The sequence below is a fragment of the Schistocerca gregaria genome, chromosome 4, assembly GCF_023897955.1.
Source record: "Schistocerca gregaria isolate iqSchGreg1 chromosome 4, iqSchGreg1.2, whole genome shotgun sequence".
NCBI classification, from domain to species: domain Eukaryota; kingdom Metazoa; phylum Arthropoda; class Insecta; order Orthoptera; family Acrididae; genus Schistocerca; species Schistocerca gregaria.
In genome coordinates this window covers 684,512,234-684,529,792 of record NC_064923.1, presented here as the reverse complement: position 1 = coordinate 684,529,792, position 17,559 = coordinate 684,512,234, and positions in this window count along the sequence as shown.

Genomic DNA, 17,559 nt, shown 5'->3' with positions numbered 1-17,559 from the left:
GCAGCAACTACATTTGTTTCTTCTCTGTCTTGTACTTGCAGCTCATAATTCAAACACCTTTTCTGTAGTTTATGCCATGTTTTGTCAGCTTGTGGTAGAACATGCCAAATTACGTAAATATGATCAAATTCTTTTGGCAGTGTCTGAAGAAAATGTGCACACAAATCAGCTTCATCTATTGGTCTATTTAGCATAGACATCTTTATTTGTACTTCGTCAAATTTTGCTAAATGACCTTGCATACCACCTGACCATTCCCATTTGATATTGTGAAACTTATGTCACAACAAGTTGATATTTTCAGCAGACTGAATATCATAAATCTAGTGTAATTCATCCCAAACATCTTTTGCAGTATAGCAGTTTTGTTTCTAGCGACAAAACAAGCTGTTTCTTCACTTTTGAATTCACTTTTGTACAAGCACTTAATTTCATTAGATAACCTTCAACATTTGTTTCCAGTTTCACAAACAATCTGCATACAACATTGTAAACAGTATCACATTCCAAAACAGCCGTCATGAGAATACGCCAGGTAGCCCAATTTTCTTCACCATTCAATTTTTCAACTGTTGTTTTTCTTCAGTCATGATGTTTTGCCCTTATTTTCTGTTTACGCTTACAAACACATCAAATAACTTCGTAAACTGTCTGCAAAAAGGGTGATCGCGTCACCTGCCATCTGCTTGAATTAGTCGATTCTGACACTATTAAACACGTCTCAATTATACATCAAATCAATGCTAATCGGAACCACGCTCCTCTGCTACCATGTTAGGATGAAAAAATATATATCCAACCTCTAAATGATTGCACAAAGATTTATTAAAGTACCAGAAGTTAACAGCAGAAAAACTATCTATTATTTTAAAACTTCATGTATCGCTAATACAAAGAACAAATACATCAAACATTAACTTTGCATCAAAGATACTTGCACGCATATAACAGAAACAAACATGAACTTGTAATATTATTTACAATCCTTTAACACCCTCCATTCAAAATCTAATCATGTCCTTGTAATTAAATCTTAAAATATGCATGCATTCATGCACAATTAAAGGAAATATATGGAATACCAGAATTCCATCTTTTTCTGATACATTTATTTTATTTTAAAACAATCTAAATTTTTTTCCAAATTCTCCATTGATTGAAGTAGCTCTGCACATTGAGGAGCTGAGTTGAGTTGAGGTAAATCTGTGGATTCAAGAGGCAAGATGGTTCGAGTTGTAATCTTACTCTCCCACACATTCACTGTCTGAGTATCCTTATTATTTTCAAAAGCTTTGTGTGTAAGATATACAAAATAATAACTTTTTATTTATCTTGACTTTCGTTGTTGTTGCTGGCTCAAAAACTTGTTGTGTACAGAAGTCATTCTTGCTCCTGAAAATTTTGATTAAATGTTGTGGGTTCTTGTTGCACTAAATAAATGGTGAGGATTTGCCATTCTTCTATACCACACTGACTTGACAATTTCCATTTTTGTCACAGCACAAATTACATTATTAGAGACAAGATTAGCATAATATGTGCATTTCCATGTGCATGCCCACCACTACCTACATTTTGCACTACACACACAATTCCAAAGAGTTTACAAAGCAAAAGAGTTTACAAAGCAGAAGATTTTACAAAACAAAAGATGAAACATCACTAAAATGTATCATTATTTTATAACTGAATCCAGAAATAAATTTAATAATTAGCCTTAGATTGTACAATTGATAATATGAATTTTAAGTATACTAGAAATTTTGTAATTTCAAATATTTTTAAAAGAAGAGTAATTTTAACTGTTAGTACGTAACGATTGTAACACATTAATTACTTTTTATAGATTTTAGCCTGAAACATAATACATCATATTCAAAATGATATGTAATTCTTTTAGTGAAACAGCTGAGATAATTTTGAACTATGCAAGAATCGATAGTATACATAGTATCTATATCTCTATAAAAAAAAGGTAATGTTAGAAGAGGGTGACTTGTTATAATATCTCACTCACAAAATTTGGAAACAGAGTGTTTACAATATTTTGTGACAGACTATAAGGTTTGCCAAACAGTGTACAAAATTATGCCCAGGATTGCAGATGGATTTATAGAAGTAAGTGTCTAGCTTCAATCAATGTTGTACATTCTCTTTGAGTATACAAACACACAGTCATGATGACCAGGGGTACCCAAAACAGAGCTAAGCATAAGCCTGTTCACAACTCAAGATGCAATCAGATACAACGCTGCAACACTCAGGATAAATTCAGGTAAACATAGACATAAATTAGCTTTGAATGATGACATGATCCCAACCAAAATCAGAGTATGAAAGCAGAATGTATACATCCTATTTAATTGTCCATACTGGTAAATGTTGTCCACATTAACCTATGCACACAAAGACCTAGAAGATTCATGTACAATTAATAAAAAATAAATAAATAAAAAAATACTGATTGAAAGTTACATAATGATTGGAGAGTCAATCCCCCAATAAAAATAATTGCATTTATGCTAAATAACACTGTCTTTAGCAGTCTTGATTAACAATTCACAAAAAATCTGACAATACACATGCCAGTCGACAGATGCTCAAGTTCATTACCCAGCACCCACAATCTCTTGCAAGATGACTGGTTCAGCAGGGTATAGCCACACAACAGTGTGCGGAGTGGATCTCCACACATCTTTCAGCTTCGTCCTTAGAGTTATCGTCACACACTCCAATGGATAGGTAACTTTCTCTCTAGCATTCACAACAAATCCTGAAACATTGTTTTGTGTACTAAATATGTTGTTCAATACATCCTTGATATCACATGAGGTGTGTTCCCCTTAGTAACTTTTAAAGTCAGTTATATGAGATTTATGTCAGGTGAAATTAAAAAGTGTTTGCGTATGAAACATTAATAAATAAAGTTAAATGTAATGAAAAAATGGACTTATAAGGTAATGCACACAGATACGCACAGATAATGAGACCTGGAGGTCAAGGAAGGCAGGATTCGGTTACGATTGTGGAAAGGACCATAATCAGTTATTATTGGTTAGCTTTTCTTTTAATCACACAAAATTTATTTAAAATCAACAACAAATTAAAATATTGTAATTAATTTAAGAACTGTTTCACAGCTGAAGGCCTTGAGGCAATAAATTAAGAATTGATTAAACTTGCTGCAACTTACAATTGCACTTATTAAAACATAAAAAACAGCTCGCTGCAAAAATACAATTGCCAAATTAAAATTTTAAGACAAGTAATGACACTCATGGCTGAAGGCCTTAATGGCAATAAATTAAGAATTGTTTTAACTTGTTGCAACTTACAAACTACTGTTATTAAATTATTGAAAACAAATCACCAAGGTCTTAAGGGTTAAGCTAAAAAACTATTGCCACATTAGAATTTTAAGACAAGTAGTGACAGTCACGGCTGAAGGCCATTAATGCCAAGAATACCCTTTCCACAAAGCCCCCTGCAGATAATACAGAGTGGTAGTTACATGCTTAACACCACTTTGAAAATAGAAGGTCTTGAAGGAAGCCGAAAGGCCGGTGCATTATCATTAATGATTTGCTTAGGAGGTCCAAACACACTAAATACGTTAGTTAAACGCGTAATGGAGGTGGCAGCAGTCACATTACGACTCAGAAGAAACCAAGTAAACCTCAAAAATGCGTCAATAATGACTAATACATACCAATGGCCTCTTTTGGTGCGAGGTAAGGGCCTTAGATAATCAATATAGAGTTTGTCCATGGGGCAAGATTCACGCTCAGAACTAAGGAACCGCTGTTGAAGAGTGTTATTCGGTTTAGCTGCACGACACAACTGACACCGAGAAACTATTTCTCTAATCTCTCGGTCAATAGACAGCCAAGTCAGATGCTCCTTAATCTTTTGCAATGTCTTATAGGTTCCTAAATGCCTGTCAATCAATGTGTTGTGAAAAGAATGGGAAACTGGGCATATTGGCGTGCTTGGTAGACAGATCTTAACATCCTTGGTATGTCCCACCCTTTTACACAAAATGCCCTTCCTGATAATGTATTCATCCAAATGCTCACCCGCCGAAAGCCATTTCTTAGCTGACCCCCAAGTGGGGTCCTGATCCTGATGGTCAGCCATGTCATTAAACAAATGAGGAATACCGTCTTAACATGACACAACTAAGATTGCATTCCCCAGTATACATATCGCTGAAGACATGCGCGAGCGCGTTCTCAGTACCTCTAATATGCTTAACCTCGAACTGAAATGCTGAAATGCATACAACCCACCTGGTGATAAGGCCAGTTTTACACAGCCTGACTAGTACCCAGCTTAAGACTTGATTGCTGGTCTCTAGCTGAAACATTCTATGTTCGAGATAAAACTGGTACTTATCCCTTGTGACAAAGATGGCCAATGCCTCACATTCGTAAACAGAATATTTAAGCTCAGCACTGGTTAACCGACGAGACGCTTATGCTAATGGTTGCCTTTGACCTTCAAACTCCTGGAGGAGGACTGCTGAAATTCCTGCAATTGATGTATCGGTTTGGACAATAAATATCTTATTAAAATCAGCGCTCCAAGAACAGGATTGGCTATGGCCGCCTTAATATGCTCAAACACGGCCTCTTGAGCAGGTCCCCACTCAAAACCCCTTTTCAGCGCAGTTCATTTAGTGGAGCCACCAACTGAGCAAACTTAGGAAGAAAACGCCTAAAATAATGAGCCATCCCTATGAACTTGGCAATCCCTCGCTTATCAATGGGTGGTGGAAGGGCTCTCAAGGCCTTAGTCTGCTCCTGATCGATCCAAATACTCTTGTCTGATACTAGGTGACCTAAGAAGGACACCTGCTGTCTGGCTAATGTCACCTTATTGGGTTTAACAGTGAAACCGGCACTCTGCAACCTAGCAAAAACATACTGGATATGTTCCAAATGCTCTTGAAAAGAACAACTATAAATTACCAAATTATCCAGGTAATTGTAAACACAGACTAATTTCAAGTCTCCAAGAATATTATCCAGGAAATGAGTGAGGACGGCTGTGCCAGTAGCCAAACCAATGGGAACCCTATTAAATTCAAACAGATTCCAGTCAGTACAAAATGATGTAACGTGTTTACATTCTTCGGCTAAGGGAATCTGATAATAGGCTTGATTCAGGCCGAGCACAGTAAACCAATTATCCCCAGCAAACCAAGTAAGGGAGTTATGAAGATCAGGTAAAGGAACCGATTTAAGGGCAACATTCTTATTTAGGCGACAGAAGTCAACAACTGTCCGAAAGTCCCGCCCCTGATCCTTAGGAACGAGGAATACAGGCAAAGCATAAGCGTTTGTAGAAGGCCTAATAATTCCCTGCTCAAGCATTTTGGAGATCTTTTCCCTTAGTATCTTCATCTTAGGTGGTGAGAGGCAATATGGGGACTGCCTGATGGGAATATGGTCAGACAGATGAATATGATAGTCAAGAACATTAGTAACCCCGACCCTATCACAAAGAAGCTCTGGGAATCTCTCTAACAAATCCCTTAGTTCAGAGGCCTGCTGGGACGAAAGATGGGTGAGAGCAAACTCACTAACCTTAGCATCAACTGTCAGCATTACTGCATCTCAATGCACTTACAATTAGTAAACTCACAGAACACAAATTTCTGACAAGAAGCGAACTTAAAGAAAAAGGTGTACTCTGAATAATCCAAGACAAGACCATTTTTACTGACAAAATCACATCCCAAATCAAATAGATCAGCAGCTCATTAACCAAGGACAAAGACAAGGGCCACAAGAAATCACCAACCAAGATACTCCCTCGGACCCAACCATGCAGAGGCAAAACCTGCCCGCTGGCAACCCGACATCTCTGCACTGAAGAAAGGATCGGCCTAAGTCCCACAAGATGACCAGATTCAAGAAACCATTCCAAGCTCAGCAATGAAAAGGAGCTACCAGAATCCAAAAGGACACAAACAGGTTCACCACCTACTCAAGAACAAATATAAGGCAGTGAGAGTGATGACCAAGCAGTGACATGGGCACATCAGGGTTTAAACCCTTGACCCTGGGGTCGCTGCCCAGCCAGGCGTAATTTTTTGACTCTGGGTGTCCACAGCTGAGTGCAAGCACAAACTAAATGGCCTGTTTTACCACACCAAAAACAACGCCACTGTTCCCCTTTGCAGACTCAGCTGATGTTGGTAATCCTGAGTTCCCTCAGCGACGACCGCGAGCTGAACCTTAACTTTATGGTATCTATCATCCGAGAGTGACAATGCAGGTACCGCTACAACAGCGGCACAAAGTTCCTCCCACGTAGAGGAATGACCACAAAAAACAAATTGTGACTTATCCACCTCTTTCATTTCCCTCAGGACAATTGAAACTAACTCCAGTTCTGGCAAATCAACGCCAAGGCCAATCAGGCCATCTTAACTCTTTCCACGTATTGATTTAACTCCTCTTTATCTTGCTCCATCTGCCAAATATAGAAACACTCAAGTTGTTTGAGAACTCCCGTGGTCAGTCTTTCCCTAATCATAAGCTCCCTCAACTGCTGCAAGGATAACCCTCCTGCCATGGCCCTGGATACCAGGGTTCTCAGTTTGCCTCTAATTAAAGGATACAATAGAGACAAAACTACTTGATGGGAAACACCAAACGCATCAGCCTGTTGCTCAAAGCAGACCAGCAACCATAACAAGCTTTCAATTTGCTCGAGTTGGTCTATAACTAATTCTGTGACGTCTCAAAACAGATGCACCAGGGGATTACGTAATTTAGCAAATACCCGTCAAACCTCTCGGAAGACATAAGGGTGTTATTCCCAGGCTCGCTAGGGTACCATCCGGAAGATAGCAAATCCTGCTTCCCGGTCCTCTTCCTGTCTAGCTCTAAACATGTGACCTTAAACTGCAATTTATTAACCAAGGACTCCAACACAGCGGTTCATTCCTTATCACGATCTTCTACATTTAATCCCATTAAATCAGATATCCGGATGGTTAAATGTATCAGCTGTGCCCACAACCTGTCTAACCGACTGCCACTAGGTTGAGTGCCCTCTCGAAACTGATGTTGTCCTCAAGACTCCTAACAGCTTTAAACAAAACCTCAATGGCTGTCTTTGTCTCACCCACAACATCCGCCATGACGTCAACCGGCTGAAGCACGGTAGCACGCAAGGGGGCTGCTCAGTCCGAAACACTACCCTCAATAGGGTGGCATCTTATTGCCAGCTCATAAGTGAGGTGGTCCTTCCTCAATAGGCCGATCCCGGGGCACTGCCTGACACTGTTACAGAACTGATCGCCTAAAACAGAACAGAATCCCAAAGACAAAAATCGTATAACACAAACAGAGTTAACAAATCAAACCAACAGTAACTGAAATGGCAAAATTACAATCACAACCAAGCTCTGCTACCATTTGAGACCTGGTGGTCAAGGAAGGCAGGATTCAGTTACGATTGTGGACGGGGCCATAATCAGTTACTATTGGTTGGCTTTTCTTTTAATCACACACAATTTATTTAAAATCCACAACAAATTAAAATAATGGCAATAATATAACAACTGCTTCATGGTTGAAGGCCTTAATGGCAATAAATTAAGCATTGATTAAACTTACTACAACTTACAATAACAGTTATTAAAATATACACGACGGCTTGTTGCAATAATACAATTGCCAAATTAAAATTTTAAGACAAGTAACAACACTCACGGCTGAACACCTTAATGGCAATAAATTAAGAACTGTTTTAACTTGTTGCAACTTACAAACTACTGTTATTAAAATATTGAAAACAAATCACCAAGGTCTTAAAGGTTGACTGCTAAAATAAAATTGCCACATTAGAATTTTAAGGCAAGTAGCGACAATCATGGCTGAAGGCCTTTAACGCCAAGAATGGCACTTATTAAAAAAATTAACAAACATACTGGCAAACAACAAGGCAAGAGGAAAAGTTAATTTAAAAGACAGGCAACTGATCACCAAACAGGTGAGACACAATTATAGTAAACTTGGTAGCACAACTGTTGAAACTTGCTGTAACGCCAGGAATGGCAATTATAATAAAAAAAAAATTAGAAACATACTGTAAAACAAAATTAGAAACATACTGTAAAACACCTCCCCCCATGAACCATGGACCTTGCCGTTGGTGGGGAGGCTTGCGTGCCTCAGCGATACAGATGGCCGTACCGTAGGTGCAACCACAACGGAGGGGTATCTGTTGAGAGGCCAGACAAACACGTGGTTCCTGAAGAGGGGCAGCAGCCTTTTCAGTAGTTGCAGGGGCAACAGTCTGGATGATTGACTGATCTGGCCTTGCGACATTAAGCAAAACGGCCTTGCTGTGCTGGTACTGCGAACGGCTGAAAGCAAGGGGAAACTACAGCCGTAATTTTTCCCGAGGACATGCAGCTTTACTGTATGATTAAATGATGATGGCGTCCTCTTGGGTAAAATATTCCTGAGGTAAAATAGTCCCCCATTCGGATCTCCGGGCGGGGACTACTCAGCAGGATGTCGTTATCAGGAGAAAGAAAACTGGCGTTCTACGGTTCGGAGCGTGGAATGTCAGATCCCTTAATCGGGCAGGTAGGTTAGAAAATTTAAAAAGGGAAATGGATAGGCTAAAGTTAGATATAGTGGGAATTAGTGAAGTTCGGTGGCAGGAGGAACAAGACGTCTGGTCAGGTGAATACAGGGTTATAAATACCAAATCAAATAGGGGTAATGCAGGAGTAGGTTTAATAATGAATAAAAAAATAGGAGTGCGGGTAAGCTACTACAAACAGCATAGTAAACGCATTATTGTGGCCAAGATAGACACAAAGCAAATGCCTACTACAGTAGTACAAGATTATATGCCAACTAGCTCTGCAGATGATGAAGAAATTGATGAAATGTATGATGAGATAAAAGAAATTATTCAAGTAGTGAAGGGAGACGAAAATTTAATAGTCATGGGTGACTGGAATTCGTCAGTAGGAAAAGGGAGAAAAGGAAACATAGTAGGTGATTATGGATTGGGGCTAAGAAATGAAAGAGGAAGCCGTCTGGTAGAATTTTGCACAGAGCATAACTTAATCATAGCTAACACTTGGTTCAAGAATCATAAAAGAAGGTTGTATACATGGAAGAATCCTGGAGATACTAGAAGGTTTCAGATAGATTATATAATGGTAAGACAGAGATTTAGGAATCAGGTTTTAAATTGTAGGACATTTCCAGGGGCAGATGTGGACTCTGACCACAATCTATTGGTTATGACCTGTAGGTTAAAACTGAAGAAACTGCAAAAAGGTGGGAATTTAAGGACATGGGATCTGGATAAGCTGAAAGAACCAGAGGTTGTACAGAGTTTCAAGGAGAGTATAAGGGAACAATTGACAGGAATGGGGGAAAGAAACACAGTAGAAGAAGAATGGGTAGCTCTGAGGGATGAAGTAGTGAAGGCAGCAGAGGATAAAGTAGGTAAAAAGACGAGGGATGCTAGAAATCCTTGGGTAACAGAAGAAATATTGCATTTAATTGATGAAAGGAGAAAATATAAAAATGCAGTAAATGAAGCAGGCAAAAAGGAATACAAATTTCTCAAAAATGAGATCGACAGGAAGTGCAAAATGGCTAAGCAGGGATGGCTAGAGGACAAAATGCAAGGATTTAGAAGCTTATCTCACTAGGGGTAAGATAGATACTGCCTACAGGAAAATTAAAGAGACCTTTGGAGAGAAGAGAACCACGTGTATGAACATCAAGAGCTCAGATGGAAACCCAGTTCTAAGCAAAGAAGGGAAGGCAGCAAGGTGGAAGGAGTATATAGAAGGTTTATACAAGGGTGACGTACTTGAGGACAATATTATGGAAATGGAAGAGGGTGTAGATGAAGACGAAATGGGAGATACGATACTGCGTGAAGAGTTTGACAGAACACTGAAAGACCTGAGTCGAAACAAGGCCCGGGAATAGACAACATTCCATTAGAACTACTGACGGCCTTGGGAGAGCCAGTCATGACAAAACTCTACCAGCTGGTGAGCAAGATGTATGAGACAGGCCAAATACCCTCAGACTTCAAGAAGAATATAATAATTCCAATCCCAAAGAAAGCAGGTGTTGGCAGATGTGAAAATTACCGAACTATCAGTTTAATAAGTCACAGCTGCAAAATACTAACGCGAATTCTTTACAGAGGAATGGAAAAACTGGTAGATGCGTACCTCAGGGAGGATCAGTTTGGATTCCGTAGAAATGTTGGAACACGTGAGGCAATACTGACCTTACGACTTATCTTAGAAGAAAGATTAAGAAAAGGCAAACATACTTTTCTACCATTTGTAGACTTAGAGAAAGCTTTTGACAATGTTGACTGGAATACTCTCTTTCAAATTCTAAAGGTGGCAGGGGTAAAATACAGGGAGCGAAAGGCTATTTACAATTTGTACAGAAACCAGATGGCAGTCATAAGAGTCGAGGGGCATGAAAGGGAAGCAGTGGTTGGGAAAGGAGTGAGACAGGTTTGTAGCCTCTCCCCGATGTTATTCAATCTGTATATTGAGCAAGCAGTAAATGAAACAAAAGAAAAATTTGGAGTAGGTATTAAAATTCATGGAGAAGAAGTAAAAACTTTGAGGTTCGCCGATGACATTGTAATTCTGTCAGAGACGGCAAAGGACTTGGAAGAGCAGTTTAACGGAATGGACAGTGTCTTGAAAGGAGGATATAAGATGAACATCAACAAAAGCAAAACGAGGATAATGGAAGGTAGTCAAATTAAATCGGGTGATGCTGAGGGAATTAGATTAGGAAATGAGACACTTAAAGTAGTAGAAGAGTTTTGCTATTTAGGAAGTAAAATAACTGATGATGGTCGAAGTAGAGAGGATATAAAATGTAGACTGGCAATGGCAAGGAAAGCGTTTCTGAAGAAGAGAAATTTGTTAACTTCGAATATAGATTTATGTATCAGGAAGTCGTTTCTGAAAGTATTTGTTTGGAGTGTAGCCATGTATGGAAGTGAAACATGGACGATAAATAGTTTGGACAAGAAGAGAATAGAAGCTTTCGAAATGTGGTGCTACAGAAGAATGCTGAAGATTAAATGGGTAGATCACAAAACTAATGAGGAAGTATTGAATAGGATTGGGGAGAAGAGAAGTTTGTGGCACAACTTGACTAGAAGAAGGGATCGGTTGGTAGGACATGTTTTGAGGCATAAAGGGATCACAAATTTAGCATTGGAGGGCAGCGTGGAGGGTAAAAATCGTAGAGGGAGACCAAGAGATGAATACACTAAGCAGATTCAGAAGGATGTAGGTTGCAGTAGGTACTGGGAGATGAAGAAGCTTGCACAGGATAGAGTAGCATGGAGAGCTGCATCAAACCAGTCTCAGGACTGAAGACGACAACAACAACAACAACAACTGTAAAACAGAAAAAAACAAGGTTAATTCAAAAGAACAAGCAACTGATCACCAAACAGGTGAGACAAATGACGGTAATTTGGTAATACAATAATAAAATAATAACACAATAATAAAACACAAGGGCTACTCACAGATGGTGCACCACGACTTGACCTCTGAGAAGTGATGCCAAAAACACTTTTGTGAGCAATGAGAAAAGCAGCCAAGAGTTGCATTCACTTCGCAAGATGGTGACTCTAGTGGCAGTCTAATGAATGACTAATGATAATCTGCTGAAGCTGCTTAAAGTCCGATAACCAATGCAATGATGGAGTGCCACGCCAAAGCTGGAAACAGCGGTGAGCACAGTGTCCTCAGAATGCTGTGTTTAGAGCATCCAAAACGAGAAAGGAACCACTACTATCAGAGTAGAAGAAACACCAACCGACCTAAAAATCAAGGAAACTGTCAAAACAACACACCCTACTAGACAGCAGTGGCAAGGCAAGGAAACGTACACTGCCGTTACATACACTAACCTCAAGGGCAGGTCACTGGGGCGTTCGCGGCCACTAGGCAGGATAAACACCACTGATTGAACTTAACAACTAGTAACACATAGAATGCAGGAATTAGTAATAAGAAGTCGAGGAAAGCTAATTAAATCTGCCTTCCCAAAGCACTCCACTCACTGCTCTTCGTCTTGGAAACACTGCAAGCAGCAACATGAACCCAAATCACTGGATAATAATGAGATCTCACAACGGTGGAGGTTTCACTGCTAGGATTAAAATCCACTCAACTTAAAGCTTGTTGGATCCAGTTGATGACTAGGTCATGTACCCTCGCGACCTCAACTCTTCCATCTGGCAGTGCATGTGTGCTGCCATCGGTCCCAGCGTGTTCTTGCACTGTCCTCTTGGCTCCTCTGGTGTTCACAACCAAACTGCCCACTCACACGACCTGGAAGAACAATGACATCACCCCAAATGTAGGGCCACAGTTACTACATATCGATAACACCGCTGCTACCACTAGCGGACAGGTAATATTTGCGAAACCAAGTGGCGCTAGTCAACACAAGAAGAATACAAAAAACCACAACCATGTCAACCAAACGATACAGTCTGGCCTACAACAGAGGACGGAAACCTACAACAGCACCAACATGAGCCACAGCACGGCTCAGATAATATTCATAATTTTGGCAGTACAAATTACAAATATTGTCCTATTTCAAAATTGTAAAAAGCTCTACGCATTTAGTCTCTTGGCATCTATATATTAAATTGTAAAGCACTAATATATTACAGAACATAATTATATAATGTATCATAGATTTTAACCCAGTCAATAGATAAGAGAAAACTTTAAAAATCACATCTTACATACTAAATTCCAGAAAACAAAACACAGTTATCTAGTCTTATGCATATACAAATGTAAATAAAATAGAAAGAAACTTCCACATGGGAAAAATATATTAAAAACAAAGATTCCAAGACTTACCAAGCGGGAAAGCGCCAGCAGACAGGCACATGAACAAAACACACAAACACACACACAGAATTACTAGCTTTCGCAACCGATGGTTGCTTCTTCAGGAAGGAGAGGGAAAGACGAAAGGATGTGGGTTTTAAGGGAGAGGGTAAGGAGTCATTCCAATCCCGGGAGCGGAAAGACTTCCCTTACGGGAAAAAAAGGACAGGTGTACACTCGCACACACACACACACATATCATCCGCACATACACAGACACAAGCAGACATATTTAAAGGCAAAGAGTAAGGGCCTTTGCCTTCGTTTGACACAAGGTGCCCAAGTATTTTGATTTCTTTTGCTCCAAAGAGACACTTTCTCAGATTAAGTTTCAGTGTGCCTTGCTGGAGACACTTAATAATGGCCCTCAGTCTTTTTATGTGTTCATCAAATGTCTCTGAGAACAGTATAATGTCATCTAAATAACAAAGACACATCATCCACTTCAGGTACCTTTGAAGACTATCCATCATTCGTTCAAAAGTTGCTGGTGCATTACACAAACCAAACGGCATTATCTTAAACTCATACATGCCCTTAGGGGTGATGAATTTTCTCACGATCAGTCTCATCTACTTCGATTTGCCAGTATCCCGAGTACATATCCATGTTTGAGAAAAACTTAGCCCCCTTCAGACAATCTAGAGTATTGTCAATTCGTGGAAGAGGGTAAATGTCCTTTTTAGTTATTAAGCTTCCTGTAATCAACACAAAAGTGCCAACTGCCATCCTTCTTCCTGACGAGAACCACTGGTGATGACCATGGACTCAGAAGGCTGAATGATGTCATTCTTCATCATTTTCTCTACCTCATCGCGAATTATTCGACATTCCGTTGCTCTCTGGCTTATTGGTTGATGGTCACCAGTGCTAGTCCAGTACTTCACCATCGATTTGTCTAATTTGCTCTTCACCTGTGGATTGAAGCGTTCAGAGAACTCTTGAAGAATGGCAAGTAACTTCTTCTGTTGTTCCTTAGTGAGATCTGTTGATAGTCGAGCTAGAAGATCTTGTCTTGTAGTGGTAGTGGTAATTTTGCCCACAGAATCGGCATGGGAGTTTTCTATGATGCTCAGCTGCGCTGCAATTAATGGCTCAGCATTTGCTATGCACATGTGTCTTGGAAGGATCAGTAGTTCTTGGCAACAGTTAACTATCCACAATTCACCGAATCCGTTCCTAAATGAGATGACAGAGGATGGGATGACCAAGTTATTCTTCAGTGGTATGCTTCTCTTACATTCCACTCCAAGATCCATGGGTTGATGCATGGCATGACACATGACAGCTAGCTTTCTAGCACTGCCTGCAGGAATGATCACTTCATCCAGCACACATAGTCTCCACACACTCGGATGCACATCTTCCTGTCTGCAGTATCTCATCTCGTCTAGTATAATCTTCGAGCAACTACAATCTATAATTGTTTGAGAAGCTTTCACAAAGTCCCATTCGAGAATGACGTCATGACTACACTCTTGTAAGAAGATGAATTCTAAGGTTACTTATACCCACACGAATTACACATGTTCCTGTAGGTTTTACATATTTCCAATTAGCCACCTTCACCAGAGATGTTTTGTTGGCGACGAATACGGTTTATTGCAATTGGTCATGGTACTTCTCTGAAATGACTGAATATGATGCTCCAGAGTCCACAAGTGCTTGCGCTGGTCGGCCACCCATGAGGATATCGATGTAGTTTCCCATAATTTTTGTAGTGATCAACAGCGAAAGATTTTTCTCTTCAGCAGCCTCACCTCCAAGGAAGGTCACACACTTTAGTATTCCAGGTTGTGGTGGCTAGATGATCAGCTGGAGCTTCCAAACAGTGATGGAGACCTTGATCGGCGTGTTGGGAAGCATCCTCTCCAGTGGCTAGCTTGTGGTGGTGGTGACCTATGTTGTCCTGCACCCACATTTTCTTGTTCATCTTCGTCATCCCGGAGTTGGCGTCAGCTAAGATCGGTCTGCTGTCTTCTGGCACGGGCGTCATCAAATACTCACCGCCTTTCTCAACAACACTGCACCACATGTCCTGGTCATCCACAGTGGAAACATATTGTTTGGTTACCTGGGGGTCCTCCAGACATCAGTCTTCTTTGGTGCCCAAACAGGTTCCTCATTCGGCATTGTAGGAATGTAACTTCACCTGGGTCTAGACTTTTTTACTGTTTTAAAGGGAAATGAAGGACGAGAGATTGGGTTCAATGTCTGTTCCATTTCCTTCCTTATGACCTCTTGAAGTGTCTTGGTTTTCTGCTCAGTGTGCAGCCCAAGTGCCTTCTGAACTTCCTCTCTCACTAACTGACGAAGAACACTTGTGAAATCAGTTTCTTCCTCCATCACAGACATCAATACAACGTTTGGAAGCCGTTCAAACTTCGTGCATATAATTCTTTTTTGATGCATTGTCTTGGTATACTGGCACCATTTTATGAAGTCGTCTGCTGTCGAAACCTCTTTCAGGAGTAGGGCTTGATAAATGTCCTGAACAGCACCCTTTATGAGATGTGCAACCTTATCTTCCTCCTACATTCAAGGATCCACTATTTCACACAGCTCCAAGATGTCTTGAAAGTAGGATGCTGTCGTTTCTCCTAGACGCTGTGCCCTGCACTTTAATTTGTCTTCAGCCTTGCACTTCTGTCGTTGTGTGTCGCCGAAATATTTGTGCAGTTCTGCCTGGAATACTTCCCAGGTTGTGAACTTCTCCTTGTTGTTCTCATACCATTGCTTGGCAGTGCCCTCCAGGTAGGAAAATACGTTAACCAAACACACAGTGTCATCCCATTTGTTAAATCTGGCTATACACTCATATACCTTCAGCCACTTGTTTGGATATTGGCCATCGTTACCAGAGAAGCTGGAAGGATGTCTCATGTGGTGGCACACAGTTGCTGTCATTGTACATCCTCTTCTTCTTCTGTCTCCGATAGATTGCGATCTGTTGAATATGGCTCGAACTCGGGTTTCTCGCCACGTAAACAGCGGCTATGTCGTGGCCTGATGGTAGCCACCATGTCGTTGATAATGTGCTGTATCACAAGTTCCAATACCCAGCGCCTCCACCAGAATAATGTTACGTAGAGGAAAGTGTAAGTAGATGAATGACGAACACTAAATTAACTTAACGAAAGTTTATTCAGCACTTGCACATACAAGACCATGGAGGGAACTGTCTCTGACCAGAACACATGTGGTATATATACAGCTACAGAACATTCCAGTACAACGATTCTTGCTATTTATGGATATTTCTAGAATGTACTCAAACCAAATACAGAAATTAAAATTTTTCAGATCCGTTTGAACTCACAACCCTCCATGCAACAATCTAATATCATAACCACTACACTATGGTGACTGCACTACTTGGCTTCTTCTGCGACTATATAAATATCGAAAAATTTCTTTATTTCAGATGTCAACACTTTAGATTTCTCTTTGGCTTTTACCAACACAAGATCTCCTACTTCAAACTTAGAAAATCTTCCTTTACCATCATGTCTCTTCTCTCTCCTATCCCCCTGTTTTTCATCATATCCGTAACACATTCTTCCCTCTCTTGTGGAGACAGAATTTTAAATGGTGGAAACTCAATGTTTCCAGAAATAAAGTTAGCTGGTCTGTGATTAAACATGATTTCAAATGGTGAAAAACCTGTTGAAGAATGTTGTAATCTGTTCATAATACCCTCAACGTCAATTACATAATCTATCCAACTGGTATGATTCTTACTTCAATATGTTCTAAACAGTCTTCCAACCTCTCTCATATATCTTTCTGCAAGGTTACTTGAAGGATGGTACACCAAAGTTAGAATACGCCTAATTTTTGCATGGTCAACCAAACCTTTCCAAGTGGGTGATGTAAATTGAAAACCAATATCAGATAAAATTGTTTTGAGGACAGCCAAGTGATGAAAATACGTGTTTTCAAAGTTAGAGATGATTTACTTACTGGTAGCTTCCTTGAGAGGAAACAACTTTATGAACTTTGTTTAGTTATGCTGGGCTCCTTAACAAACTTTGTACAAAAGGGTTGTTTTCCACTGAGACGATAGTCATCAGGCATCCTCTTAGGCAATTAAAAAGGCCCTTAGTTTGGGTATTCTTGATTTTGACTGAGTGAATAGCACATTGGGCAATTCAGATTTCCACCTTCTGTTTTAAGGCCATAAGGCCAGGCATATTAAGGGTCCAGACAGTTAGGTAGCCTTAAGCTGAGTGTTTGATGGATAGGTCCAGGTTCATCAGGATGAGAGGGGGGGGGGGGGGGACACCTTCCGAGGACTGGGCAATGGGGATGTTGACGGAGATCCTGAACTCTTTATTAATTTGAGGGGGAAGCAATATCTTGACCAACAATTACTGGGATTAAACGGAGGTTGTTATAAGGGGAACAGGTCTCTGGTTATAGCCTGCACATGGGACTGCTTTGTTATAGTTGTTGCAGCAAGAGCAAAACTAAGATCAGTTTGTCCATGAAACTTGCCAGTCCCGTATTCCGTTATTTCATGATACTGTGGTGGGCAGCCACTTGGGTATTCATAAAACCATTCCTAAGGTTCAGGAGCATATTACTTGGCCTACCATTTG